The sequence below is a fragment of the Callithrix jacchus genome, chromosome X (genome assembly GCF_049354715.1).
Source record: "Callithrix jacchus isolate 240 chromosome X, calJac240_pri, whole genome shotgun sequence".
NCBI classification, from domain to species: Eukaryota; Metazoa; Chordata; class Mammalia; order Primates; family Cebidae; genus Callithrix; species Callithrix jacchus.
The window spans coordinates 107,665,818-107,681,364 of NC_133524.1; positions in this window are offsets into that span (position 1 = coordinate 107,665,818).

Sequence of the window (15,547 nt, forward strand, 5' to 3'; positions counted from 1 at the left end):
ATCCCCCTTGGTATTTTCATACAACTCCCTCCGTACCTTCAATGCCAAGATGGAAATTGAGCTAGAGGTAGGGCACAAGAAAACAGGCCCTAGGAGAATTACAGCTCTAAATATTGGCAACTAAGTCAGCTAGACAATGAGAGATTCCTCAAGCAAATATCTTTGATGTTGTGGAATTTTGGTTTTGAAATCAAGGGAGGATGTTTTGTCTGGGCTCATCTTCTTTAGGCTTCTTTTCCACCTTTGTAATTATAAATCTAGCAGGGAATCACAGGACCTGGGAATTAGAAGGAACCTTAGAATCCATATCTATCCTTTTGCTCCGTGCAAAAATATCCTCCTGAAAGTCTGAGAAACTCACCTCCCTGCAAAACAGCTGATTCCACATTTGATCATTTCCTAATTGTTAAGAGTCATCCTTAGGTTGAGGAAAAATTAGCTTCACACAAACAATTTCTAATTCCTCTTTCAAATGACAGCCCTTTAAAATATCTAGCATGTCACCTCAAGTTCTTCATCTTCTGGGATAAATATCCTCAGTTATTTTAAACCATGCCTCATAGGACATGGTTTCCAGAGTTTTTGCCACTCTAGTTTTCTTCTGAGCATAAATCTACTCAGTGTGTAGCTCGTAGCTTAGTTGAAATTCTCTGTTGTTTTTTGCATAAACTACTACTATGTGCCTGATTCTATGTTTGTACAATTGACTTTTAATTTTACCTAGATGCTGGGCTTTGTATTCATTCTCAAAAACTATTGACTTACTTATTTCAATCTATCCTCTTAAGATATTTCTTTATCTTGAGTCTCATATACAATATCATATTCTCCAAAGTAATGTTTCTCAATCATTTTTATCATTATCACACTTCTAAAGAGTGTGATATTTAGTAAAAATTTAGATATTTTTTTCCAATCTCCATGAAATTTTAATACTACAGATATGCTGTCTATCTGTTTATTTGCTATATCTATGTCTGTGTTTCATGTAAAAAAGAATTTCTTTCACTCTTCAAGAATCAATTTTTTCCCTCTTGGGGGCAATATAGCCCCCACTGAGAATGCATGCTCTATACCAATAAATGTTTCATACGCATATTGGATCAGCCAGACTGATGAAAGTATTGAATGAGAGGGTGCAGGACAGAATACTGCAGCATAACCTTAGAGCCGTCCCCTTTTGATAAGGTTGTTCAAACTTGAAGCATCCATATAACTTCTGCTATCACCCAGCTCCTACTTTTCCATCTTCTTCATGAAGATATAAGACTTTTTCAAATGTGTTGCTGCAATCCAGATACATTATGCTATGGTATCCCAGTGATCTATCCTTTTAGATACCCTTTTCAAAAAGGAAATGAACTTAGTTAGGCATGACTTGCTTTTAGTGATTGCATGCTTACCCTTAGTGATTTCCACTCCCTTTCTAAAGCCTCATAAATGATCTACTTAATAGTGCATTCTACACTTTGCCAAGAGTAAACACCGTGCTCATTGGTCTTGAGTTTTCAGGATCTATATTTTGCACACCACACCACCACCACCTACCTTCACTAAAAATTGGGATATTTGCTTGCCTCTTTGCACCCCTCATGTCTTCTCTTTGCCATAATTTCTCAAAGATTATCAAGACTGGCTCTGTGATCACATCTGCACATTTTCTCAGCGGCCTCAAATGTAATTTATGTGGGTCTGGAAATTTAAACCCATTGAAGGCAACTAAGTACTCCGTTATTATCTCCTCATCTATCTTGGGCTTTAATTCTCTTTCCAGTTCAAAGATCATGCTCCTTGATGGAGAGGTTAAGTAACTTGCCCACAACCACACACCTAGTAAATTGGCAGAGCTGGGATTTAAATCAAGCTCTGTTTGACTCTGAAAACTGGCTCTTAACCAGAATGCTATGTGATTTCAAACACCAAATGAGTGGTATGGCCCATGGGTGTTGCATGAGTTCCAAAATGGGAGAGAGCTCTTTTAATAAGAGGCAAGGCAGACTTTATGAAAGAGGTGAAATTTGGACTGTATCTTAAATAATGAGTAGGATCCCAGTGGGAAGAAAATAATGATGTGTGCATATGTTGGTAGGAATCAGGGAAGAGACTGAGGATGGCATCCCAGGCAGGGTAATTAACAATGAATAATAAAGGATAAGAGTTACTACCTTGGTCTGCCTCATAGTCTATTTGGTTAGTCATTACGAACACTAAGATGCCACAAATGGTCAAGAGATAGCCAGAGTTTTCCTGCCTTCCCTTAATAAATGTTTATTAGCGTTCTGATGCTTGATACTTTTATATCCTAGGGCAAAGCACAGTCCTTCTGGTCCTTGGTTTCCTGCTCTACAAAATAAGAATAAAAATGGTTTTATTTTAGAGGGTTGTTGTGAAGATTTGATGAGCTAGTTAATAGATACAAAGTACCTGGAGCAGTGCCTGGCATAGTACTGAGGCTCAACAAATGTTCCTTGCTGTTATTGTTATCATTACAGTGATTTACTTATTCATTCAATAAGCATTTACTGAGCTCCTACTATATACCAGAGACTATGCTAGGTGCTGGAATTATAATGGCAGGCTACAATAAGAAACATGATCTCACCCTCAATAAGTTAAAAATCAGCCGTAAATTTGCTTTGTGGAAGTTTTCGGTCTGTACTGCTATTTGTTCCATTATCTGGGTAATGAGGTACATTTTGCTTATCTTAAACTGACCTCTTTTAAAAGCTTGTGGGGATAGTGGTAAGGAAGCTTTTGATATGGTAGCCTAGGATTTATGGAGCAAGTGGGTGACTGTTCTCTCCAAGATGCTATAGATTCTGGTTAATTCCACCTCAGCCTTCACCAAAGTCTTAGATTCTGTTCTTTGGCTTTCTCCAGCCTCATTCCCAGCCCAATATTTTCCCCTATATTGGTCATTTTCCCTCCCTAGATTGTAGAGCTGAGTTTCCTGAGGGAGAAAAAAGCCAACTGCAGCTGGTAAGTCAAGTGGGTGGCAGGGCCGGGGGAGGGGGTGCTGTACATTGGTATAGTATGGCTCAGCTGTGTGGGGCAGTGCCATTTGGTTTTGGTCAGCTAACTCTACTCCTTGCCTCTTTTTAGTTTGCAATCCCCCAAGGCCAGTAAAAGTGTGAACAGAAGCCACGGAACAGGATGGATTGTCAGCTTCCAAACCAAATAGCCTTGGGCCAATGTGGGGTGGAGTTCAACCAAGACTTTGGGAGGGGGTAAGTTGGATGTCTTTTCTGTTGGCCTGGTTAACACAAAAATATGCTTCGCTGGGCAGTCAGCAGAACTTTTTTTAATCAGGGGAAGCAACTCATTTGCCTTGTCAACAAAAGGGCTCCAGTTTCTCAATATTAGTCAGAGGAAACCTCTGTGCCTAGTTATTGAAATAAATGGTTACAGTTGTTGCTGATCTTTGACTATATCAAATCCATACCCTTCGGCTTGGCCATCAAACCTCTTTTCCCACCAAAAGCTTGGTTTCACCACTTCTTGGCACTAGTCTAGCTGGCCTTTGTGTTCCATTTTTGGGGGCTGAACAAAACTCTCAGGAACATAACCACCACTGGGATGGTGCTCAGGGCTGGAAAAGGCTGGGCTGAGGGTGATGCTTTAGATACAGATGTCATCCAAGTCTTAGGCATAAATTGTACCTGAGAAAGGGTCAGCCCTAGAGAATTGAGCATAGGGTATCAGGTGAGAGTGGGCAAGGCCACAGATAGACGATAAGGCAAGAAATCAGGAATTGAGGTGATTCAGAACTCACAGGTCGGGAAGTATTGCACAATGTGGGATGCAGTCAAATAATGCAAGGCAACAGCTAAGAACAAAGCCACAGGTAAGGTATTCACTTTTAATGGGGTTGGACTCACAGCATGATTCAACCCTACCACCACAGTTTTACTCAAGAAGTGCCCCCACTGTGACTGTTTTTTCTCACCCTTCCATCTACACTTGCTTATTTTTTGATTCTCCAACCTTACTTTCTCCATGAAGCCTTCTCCCTCCCTGAGTGATCTCCACTCTTTCTGAATAATCATCTCACTTTGAATCAGTATCATATCACACAAGGTTCTAGTTAATATTTTCCAATGTTTCATGTGCAGACTTGGATTTCCTCAGACTACAGACTCCTTGAGGACAGCAGCTCTAGTTTTTGTACTTCTACACTCTCCTCACTGTGAAGCACAGAGCAAGGCACCAAGTAAGTGAGCAGTAAATACTTGGCAAGGAATTCAGAGGTATTCAGAATGGAAGTCAGTAGCAAATTAGCAAGAGACCTGCAATGAGCCTGTCACACACATAAGCACGTGTACACACACACACACACACACACACACGTGCTTAGAAAACCAAGTAAAACTGTCCTAAATGTGGAAATCAGAAAGAATGGTATTATAGTATCCCTTTGTCAGAGCTATGTATACGTAAACAGCTCTTTGAGAGCTGGAAAAGCTTATAGAATTAAAACAAAATGGGAGGAGGTAGCCTTGAGTGGTAATTAAGTCTCAGGGTGACATAAAGATAGGGAGAGGGTTAGAAGAAACAGAAATATGAAAAATTTCTAACATGGAGGGAAGGGACTCTTTTTCAATCCCTGTAATATGTCATTCATCTGGCATCCACTAATTTGGATTTGTGAAAAATCGGACTAAGAGGCTGTAGCTTGTTATAGCCAGATCTCGAAATAAAAAGAGCTGCTAAATTAATTAAGCCTCCTCCATGATGGGAGAGACAGTGGGGGATAGGGAAAGATCTTGTTTGACTTAGTTAAAAGTTTTGCCAGTTCCCTCCTAGAGCTCTTTAGAAACCTCATTAAGCTACTTGTAAGTCCTGGTCAGTCCTGTCCAAGTTTTCCCTTAGGATACATACTTTGGAGTATTAAAACTATGATACAAATGTAATTCTGACTTTTCACTATCTTAGACTCCCTCTCCTCCTTCTCTCCTCAATTGGTACCAAAAAAGAAGAGACTAAGCAGGTATGGAAAGCCTCAAAGCACTGGAAGCTTTCCTGTGCTATCTCATTTAATCTTCAGAGAAACAACCCTGTAACAGAGATAGCGTTTTTCTTGGCTAACAGAGTGGGGCACCTGGTGGATGCTTGGGGTATGTTAAGAAACGAGGCTAAGGCCACGCAAGAAGGTATTCATGAAGCCCCTGCTTCTAAAAAACAATTCTTCCAAATTTAAAGACCTCCTGTTGTCACCTGGACCATGTTGCCCCTAAATTGAAAATAACCATTGACCGATAGGGGACTCAAAGATTTTTCTTAAGAAATATTGCTTTATTAATCATTTAAGTGGCTGTGAATTCATGAGAACACATGTTCAAAAACAGAGGTTATATTCATAATAGACAAAAACTGGAAATAGCCCACATGTCCTAGTTTTAGAAATGGAAAATGGATTAGCATTTGCCAGGATTTGGGTTTGTGGGGAAGCTGTGTTGCAGGAGGGTGGTGGGTCTAGTTATAAAAGGACAATACCAAGAAGGATGTTTGAGGTGATGGCACTGTTCAGTATCTTGACTCTGATGGTAGATACATGAACCTAATGTGTTTAAAATTATATAGAACTAAATATATGCACACAGATGAATATGAGTAAAATGGGAACTTGGAATAAGACTGGTGAATTATATCAATGTCAATATCCTAGTTTTGATATTATGCTAGGGTTTTGTGAAATATTATTGGAGAAAGCTGAGACAAGTGTAAACAGAATCTTTCTGTACTATTTCTTACAACTGCATGAGAATATACAATACTTTTTTAAAAAGTCAATGAAAAAGGAGATAATATTTAGTGGGAATATATATAATAAATAAATATAAATATTATATTTTTAAATATTATAATTATATATTATAAATATAAATATTTATAATTTCATGTTCAAAAACAGAGGTTATATTCATAATAGACAAAAACTGGAAATAGCCCACATGTCCTAGTTTTAGAAATGGAAAATGGATTAGCATTTGCCAGGATTTGGGTTTGTGGGGAAGCTGTGTTGCAGGAGGGTGGTGGGTCTAGTTATATTATAATATAAATATTTATAATATATAATTTTATAATAAATATAAAATAAATAAATATATATGTATATATATGTATGTGTGTATATATGTGTGTGTGTGTGTATATATATATATATATATATAAAGTGCATTCTTTCTGATCTGACAGAAGTCTCTTTTGAAAGATAACATAGTCTTTTAGGTTTGAGTAGTTCAGCCAAGACTTGGAAAAAAGGTGGTGGGACTTCCAGCTCAGGGAAATTATTCCACAGGGAACAACACAGGTCACTGAGCCTGACTGAGTGCAACGGAATGGGAGTGTGGTGTGAAATTTGAAGGAGTAGATTTCACGCTTGGGGGCCCTTCATTCAAGGCCATAACTTTTCAGGTTCCTCTGCTCTTTGCTGAGATAATAAACTCTGTTCCCAGAGGCCTAGTTATAATAGGCCCCAGCTAGAACCAGCTACATAATTTGCTGGGCCTAGTGCAAAATGCAAATGTGGGGCCTCTTGTTCAAAGTGTATTAGGAATTTCAAGATAGACACTGCAGAATATTAAACCAGGTGTGGGGCCCCACCAAGCACAGAATACTATGCAGCTACACAGGTCCTGGCCCAAGTTAACATTTCTGCTAAATCCCCACAGCTGCAACATCTGCAGAACACAGACCATCACCCCCTTTCCAGCCCCTCCCTGCTAATCTGAATTGACTGAGATGACAGGGGCCCAAGTGGCCCTTTGGGATTCATTCACTTTGTAGTCACGGTTCGGGGCATTGGTAAATCCCTGCTGACTGATGGACTGGACTGCTGCTGCATAGACCAGATATAGAGCAAGAGAAGGCAGAACCCAGAGGCAGAAGGCATGCTGGAAAACTCTAGTGCCCATTGTCAAAAGGGAGGCTGATGAGAAGCAAATCAGGCTGACGGCCACTCAGAAAGCGTACTGTGGATGGAGCACTAAATTACAGCCTGGAGACCTGGGCTAAAATGCCAGCTTAGCCACCCTTGGGATAATTAATTTCTGGGTGTGTCAATTTCCTCATCTGTTAAATGGAGATCATAACAATAGTACTTTTCTCACTGGAATGTCATGAGGATCAAATATAATCATGTATATGAAAGCACTATGAAAACTCTCATGTGAGTAGAAATGTAAGACGTCTTAGAATGACCACCAGTCTGATCATTACATACACATCCCTAAGCCTCTGCTAGCAGGTGGTAGCTGGCCTGATCTGGAGGCCTGAAATAAGAAGTAAGATTAAAATGCATGGCCAAGACTTTTTGTTCTGGCCAAGATAGAGGAGTCCCATTCCCCACCCTCACTCCCAGTCCTCCCTTTTACAACTAAAAAATGCTGGCTATAACACAACTAACAAGCATAGGAAGGCTGAAATGTAGGAAGAAGAAGGCAGACAACCTAAGCACCTCAGTACTTGAGAAACAACACAACCTTGAATGCTCTGAGTTTTTGTTTTTCCTCCCATATCCCTCAGGTAGGATGTTGTAGAAGACTTCAACCTGAAACTTCCCACAAGCACAGACCGAAAGAAAGTGTTTCAAGGAAAGCCTGTTCACTGTAGCCACAGGACTGGGGAAAAGGTTACCTAACAATAGAAAACCTTTTTTGGCAATACTCACCCTATTCCAACTAAACATCAATGGCACAACTGCATACCACTCTTCTGGGGTTTTAGTAGGGCTGAGCGGAGAGCTGATACTCTATCCTGTCTGGCAGAAACAGTTAGTGCTCTTGTTCCCCCGTCAGAGTAGTGTCAGCTTAGCAGTGAGCTGAGTCTCCACTACCAGCTAGCAGCAAAGAGACTGAACAAGGTGATGTGAGGTGGAGCTAGTTGGTCTCAACAAGCAATTACTAATTCTCTGGAAACAAAGAAAAAGTGGAAAATCTCAGCAAAGAAATAGAAAATGTTAACAAGAACCAAAGGGAAATTATATCACTTAAAACACAATAACTGAGACAAAAAATACTCATTGAATGGATCCAATGGTAGAGATAACGAGGGTAGAATCGGTGAACTTGAAGATAGGCTGATAACATTTACCCAATGTGGAAAAAAGAGAAAATAGACTGAATAAATGTGAACAGGAACCCAGGGATCTGTGAGATAATAACAAAAGTGCTAATATTTGTATCATTGGAGTTCTGGAAGTAGAGAGTAAAGAGTGTGGGGCTAAAATATATTTGAAGAAGTATTGGCTATGAATTTTCCAAATTTGTCACAACATAAACCTAAAACTTCAAGAAGTTTAGTGACCTGAAACAGAATAAACTCAAAGAAATCCATACCAAAACACACCATAATTACACATCTAAAAATTAAAAGTCATGGTCCAAAAGAAAACACTCTTGCCACCCCATGGGTTTGGGGAATTCAGTACAGAAGATCTTCAGGGCTGTCAGTCTCCCCTTTCTGCATCATAGCAGGGAGGAAGGGCAAGCCCTATGTACTTGAAACCCTGGCTTTCCCAGGCTTAACCACCAAGTCTATCATTCATTCATTCAAAAACATTCATGAGCACCTAATATTTGCTAGCCATTCACCTTATTGCTAATGAGACAGCAGCAGACAAGCTAGAGTCTCTGCCCTCGTGGAGCTATATTCTAATAGGTAGAGATAGACATACAGGGCATGTGTTGAGAAAGAGGGTAACTAAACAGAGCAGTACTTATTTAGACACATGCTTTTCCCAGAAAAGGATCTTACATCAGCCACCCTTTCATTCCCTCAATATTTATTAATCTCTTAAGTACTCACAATGTCTAAGAACCTGCTCAGCCTTGGAGACACAGTTCCTGCCCTCAAGGAACAAATAGTGTTCTTGTAGGACAGGGTTGCTTAACCACAATACTGTTGACATTGGGGACTGAATAATTCTTTGTCGTGTGTGTTGGGAGGGGGGTGATGTTCTGTGCATTGTACAATGTTTAGCAACATCTCTGGCCTGTACCCCTAGAAGGCAGTAGCTTCTTTCTTCCAAGTTGTGACAACCAAAAATGTCTACACTCATGGCCAATGCCTCCTGGTAGGCAAAAGCACTCCCAGTTGAGAGTCACTGTTGTAGGGTAGACTGAAAAGTGGACAAATAGTTGATATAAACTGTGATAACTGCTTTGATAGAGAAACCTCCCTTGGCTCTCCATTGCTTCCAGGTCCTTTAGAGGTGGCCTCACTCCACTTCCATCCTTATTTCCTGCCATGTGGTCAAGCCCCCACTATCCTGCACTCTAATCATCCCCAAAACATGGCATGCCTTTTTCTTTTTCCAGACCTTTTTATATGCCCTTTTCTCTACCTTGAATATCCTCCCCTAGCCAGCAACCTCAAACGGCATAGCACTCCTTTTAAATCTTTATTTGAGTTGTTTGTCTCATTTTAAGAGCAGAGGTTATGTTGAGTTGATCTCTGCATCCCTAGTGCCTAGCATAGTGCTTACTTCTTGAAGGAATGCAAGGATGCAGAAAAGAGAGAAGACATAATTGTCCCTAGCTCTGAGATGCTTCCATTCTCCTTGGGGGGGAAAGAGAAACAGAAGTGAAACATTCCCATTCTATACAACCCAGTTTGTAGTAGAATTAAGTGTGAATATGTGGAGGATGTATTACAAATGATAGAACATGGGCAGAGGATTCATGAGATGAGAGAATTGAATTGGACCTTGAAGGCTTTGATAATGTGAAAAGTAGGGAGGAGTAGCTAAGGGATGAGAGTGGGAAAAGATAATGGAACACACTACATTCCCCAGACAGTGAGAAAACCAAACCCCAGAGAGTGCAAACCTGATACCCACTTCATGTGCATAGGAGGTCTGCTCCCACCCTGAGGATTGCTCCTACCCTGATGTCTGGATAAATCTTGGCTCCTTTAAGCAGGTAACAAAGGGAAAGGGTTAAACAATGATGAAGTTTTGAACTGCTGGAAAGCACTGGGAGTGACAGGTTTAGAGAATGAACACAGGCACACTGCCACCAAATAAGCTGATATTCCAAGCACAGGAAGCAACTCTTCCTTCGCACTTCTGATTCGGCTAATTTAGACTGAGCACTGATCATGTACAATGTGCTTCCTGTAAAATTGTCTTTCTTAGCTTTCACAATAGTAAGATGGATGTCTCAGGAGCAAAACAGATTCATATCAAAGTTTTCTGATGACGACAAAGCCTGGTTACTTTCCTTGTGCCATGCTGCCAGGGTTAGCTAGGCAGACACAAGTTTGGGATCTGGAGATATTCTTAGTGAGCTATTTCCTTCCGTACTTTGTTACTTTTTTCCCCTCTCTATAAGCTCCTGATCCTGAGATACCCCATACAGAAGAGCATGGACACTCTCTGGAATGGGGCATCCACAAATAATTCCAAGATTGGTATGACAATTTTACCCAGATACAAAGGCTCCTCTGGAAGGTTGCCAAAGGAACCTCTTTGTGGAATAGGAGAGAATTGAGCTGGGCCTGAAATAATAATAGTGCTTTGAGACAAAGCAGGTATTTGGGGTATAAGGTAGAGCGATCGATAGATCTTAAGGTCTTGAGCAGGAGGAAATGTAGAGTGTGTTGGGATGGCCTTCGGGGAAGAACAGTGAGGAAGACTAGTGGGGTTGGGCTTCAGAGTTCCTATTGGCAAATAGTGCGAGATGAGACTGGGTAGAGTCTAAATGTAGAGGAGTTAGGAGGTTATGTGAGTTCTGCAAGCTGGTATGTGTAGACACAGGAGCCTGCCTAGACAAATATAGCTGTAGAGACAGTCATGGATTAGTTGATTGGGGCAGCTGGGAAAACTGCCACTGGGGGTGGGTAATATAATTGAAACTTCTTTCATGCCTAGATCCTCTGAAATGGAAATGGTGAACACTGGCCCACCAATGGTGAAATTGTGTGCCTTGGGTTCCTTCACCTTCATTTTCCACCCTCCCTTCTCTTTGGATTTCAATAGATCCATCTTGCCCTTCTGCACACAGTGCCCTCGCTTTCTGTCACTGGTAGAGTCTCAGCCAGGACCACCTTCTTTAGGAAGGATCTTTTTCTTTCAGTAACAGTTCTTTTCTTCCTCCATCCAAATCATATCACTTTTTCTTAGGGCTCCATCATGTTACTGGCACAAACCTGATTAGACAAATTCACAGTAAATGTTAATGGTTTGATAAGGTCTTAATAATGTTCAGATTTGAATGGGAGCCTGCAATGGTTTCGTTGAAATCATGGGTTGCCATGAGATTGTAGGCGTAGAGAAAGGGGGGATGGTGATGGGGTGAGGATAGGGTAGGGACAGGAATTTGAGAAGGGGACCTTTTCATGACCCTCCCATAAAGATAGTCTTGCTTGTTTCTTAGGTATTTGAAAAGAGGCTTCCCTCCATTCCCCTCACTGCCCCCTCCATATTCTCCCTACCTTGTTCCTGCATTCCAGGATCCTACCAGAAATAATTGTACTAATTAAACAGCATTTAGATGCAGAGAAAATGCCCAATTTGGTTTGGGGATAGAAACTTTTCTTGAGTTGTCAAGGACCCCACAGAACTGTAGCTGCTGCGATTGGAGCCATGTTCACAGCTCCCTTGAACACTAAAATTAACAGATGGGACACTTCAATCCAGCGCACAGTTGTCAAAAACCACAGTTTAAATCAGTCACAGACAACTGTTTCATTCCCCACACTTGCCTGGGTGTAACAACTGCAGGAATGCCTCTGCTTAAATCGCATCCAGTAACACCATAGAGAGAGACATGTCTAGGCTGCATTCATTCTCAGGCCTTTCTGAGCTTCTTTTAGAGTAGGGGTTGGCAACCTTTCCAAAATGGGGTGCCAGGGTTCTGACCCATGTTCTTTTATAGGACTAGTGTGTGTGAACTTATGTATGCAAACAATGGCAAGGTGGGAGGGTGGTGAGGTAGGGAGCAAAGAGGGAGTTATACTGACTCTTGCAGAAGGAGATATGGTGGCCAACTATTAGCCAGAGACAGAGCACCTATGGGTGCCAACTTACAAAAATAAATGGTGAGGAAAGGGTACTACCTGTGGTTTCTGACCTGTGTGCCTGTAATAACTGGTCTATGGGTCACCCCTAGGTATCCAAACAACTCTTTGATAATGACTCATTCATTTATTCACTCCCTCAGGCACTTGTTGAGTGGCCACACTGTGTGGGACACTGGAAACAGACACAAATAAGACGCTGTCTCCCCTCAAGGAGCTCACATCACAGTCTAGTTTCTGTTCCCAGTAATTCGACTATTCATTTGGCCTAGTCATTTATTTCACTAGCACTTGCTGAGTGTCTGGCACCATCCTGCACTAGTTTGTGGCATGCAGAGGTGCATACCTTCTGACACAAGATCCCTGATCTAGAGGGAGTATGGCTTAGATTTGGGAAGAATCAGCCTTGAGGGAGGCAGATCCCTGTGTCTGAGAGTTGTATTGTCACTGTACCATGATGAAAGAGATGGTACCCAAAACAAGAATAAAAACTGTTTACCTAGGTGCTTGGTAAACATTTGTTATTCTTGTTTGGGGAACCATTTTTTTCATCATCCCCTTTACAGATGAGAAATAAACTTAAGTTGGTGAAATGTTACTGAAATGAAACAGGGAGGCATCCTGATCAACAGATTCTGTTCTACTTGTGGTTCATGGGCTCTGGAGCTTCTTAAGCTGACAGTCATCCTGTCAATGCCCCACTACCTTGTATGGACAGGTCTCAATCTGGGGGTCTCTAAAGGCAGCAACTGATGCCCTTAAGCTACTTTTCATATTTGAAAAATTATAGAAATTGTACATTCAGCCAAGACAAAGCCACAGAGAGCTAAGTACAATATCATGTTTCTTTGCTTTTGACTGAAATTATATCAGCTTTGGTGTGGTTAGCTCATGCAGATCAGAAGCCCCAAGTGAGCAAAAAATTGGGAAAAAGAATTATTCCATAAAAAAAATGCAGCTTTGCTAGATAAAAATTTTTCCAAATGTGGGGGCCACAGGGGAAAAAATAATAAAAGGGATCCTTGGTGGTGAAAAGGTTGGAAATCACTGGCCTCCACGTCTGGATGCCAAAGTTTGGCTGCAGATTCAAAGCCTATGACCACAGAATCCCGGGATTATTGGCATCTGACACCCCTGATGTGGTTCCTGTTGGAAAAGCAAACATGTTCCCTGCCCAGCTTTCTAAAGTGTTATACATTAACTGGCTTACAAAGCACCATTCACGAGTGGACAGGTTTTTTTTGGATCGCGGTTTACTGTGTTTTTGTACCTGCAGTGAAAGAACGTTTCAGAGGAAGCACAGGCTTGCCTAAAATCTACAAAGCTATGCTATTGCCAGACAAGCACAGAGCTCCTTATAACTTACAGAGCTGGAACAAGCTGTCCACACCTTTCTCCTTCTCATTGACAGCCTTCATCCAGTACCTCTGACAACACGCATTCCATGTACACACGCAAAATAGACTAGGAATATCCATTGGGTACAAGCAAAGAAGGAGGGGTTCTGCAGGCTAGGGAGTGAGGAAGGAGGCTTGAGGGAGCCTGGTTAGAGAATTAATCTCACTCTTTCAATTGACTGAAAAAGCTTTCTGCAGGAAGCTTAGAAGGAGAACTCAGGAAAACTTAAAGGAGAGGGGGCCTGAGGTTTCTGGAGAGAAAAGGGACTTCCAGGAACATTTATCTTAGCCCACATTTTAAAACAGATTTTTGATTTAATGGTGATAAAATACACATAAGATAAAATTTACTGTCTTAACTATTTTTAAGCATACAGTTCAGTAATGTTAAGGATATTGACATTGTTGTGAAACAGATCTGCAGGACTTTTTCATTTTGCAAAACTGAAACGCTGTCTTCATTAAATAACTCCACACTTTCCCCTCCCCTCAGCCTCTGGTAACCGCCACTCTACTTTCTGTTTCCATGAGTTTTACTACTTTAAACATCTTATATATGTAGAATCATACAGTATTTGTCTTTTTGCGACAGGCTTATTTCACTTAGCATAATGACCTCAAGTTTCGTTGTAACATGTGTCAGAAGTCCCTTCCTTTAAAAAGCTGAATAATATTCCGTTGTATGTAAATATTACATTTTGTTTATTCATTCATCTGCCAATGATGAACTTGGGTTAATTCCACCTTTGGGCTATTGTGAATAATGTGATGAACATGGTTGTACAAACATCTCTTCGAGATCTTGCTTTGAATTCTTTTTGACATATACCCAGAAGTGGGATTGCGGAATCGTGTGCCAATTGTATTTTCAATTTTCTGAGGAACCACCATACTATTTTCTACAGTAGCTGCACCATTTTACATTCCCACCAACAGTGCACAAAGGCTCCAATTTCTCTATATGCTTTTCAGCATTTCTTATTTTCTGTTTTTTTTAGTTTTTAATTTTAATTTTTGTGGGTACATAGTAGGTATATATATTTATGGGGCACATGAGATGTTTTGATATAGGCATGCAATGCATAATAATCACATCAGGGTAAATAAGGTATCCACCTCCTCAAGCATTTATCCTTTGTATTACAAATAATCCAATTATACTCTTTAGTTATTTTTAAATGTACAATTACTGTTGACTACAGTCACTCTATGGTGCTATCAAATAATTTTTATGATAGTAGCTTTCCTAATGGATAAAAGTTAATATCACATATTGGTTTTGATTTGTCTTTTCCTAATGACTAGTGATATTGGACATCTTTTTATGTACTTTTTGGCCATTTGTATATTTTCTTTGGAGAAATGTCTATTCAAGTTGTTTGCCCACTTTTGATAAGATTATTTGTTTTGTTACTGGATTGCAGAATTCTTTATATATTCTGGATATTAATCCCTTATCTCATATATGGTTTGTAAATAGTTCTCTCATTCCGTAGGTTACCTGTTCAGTCTGTTGATTGTGTCTTCTGGTGCTCTAGCCTACATTTAAAATACTGTTAATTGACAAAATACAAGTTGAGTTGTATATATTTATGGTGTACAATAAGTTTTGAATGTGTATACACTGTGGAATTGTAAAATCAGTGAAATCAAACTAATTATCATATGCATTATCTCTCACGCTTACTTTTTTGTGTATAGTAGAAACACCAACACCAGCCCACATATTTAAAGAAAAGAAAAATGTGCTAAAATTAACAACAAACCCGGCAAGAATGATGCTCATACGCCAGGGGCCAGAGTAGATGATTTCTCCATGTCCTTTGGAATCTGTGTTCTTCAGTTCCAGCCCTCCTGGTGATGCTCCTCCAGGGCCCCTCCTAAGCTTTTGGGGCACCACTTTGTCTTTACACTATTAGCTCCGAGCTGCTTCTACAGAGAATGGGCCACTTTATAAGCAACATCTTTAACAACCACAACTTTCTTGTTGCTTTCCCCATACCTATGCAATCTACCTTTGCAGACAACAGCATCTTCAGATGGCAGCCTCAAATCTAGTTTCAACCCCTTTGTTGTTCCAGCGAGGGTAGCAGCTAAACTCTAATTTTAAGAGAGCCATAATGGCAGGACTT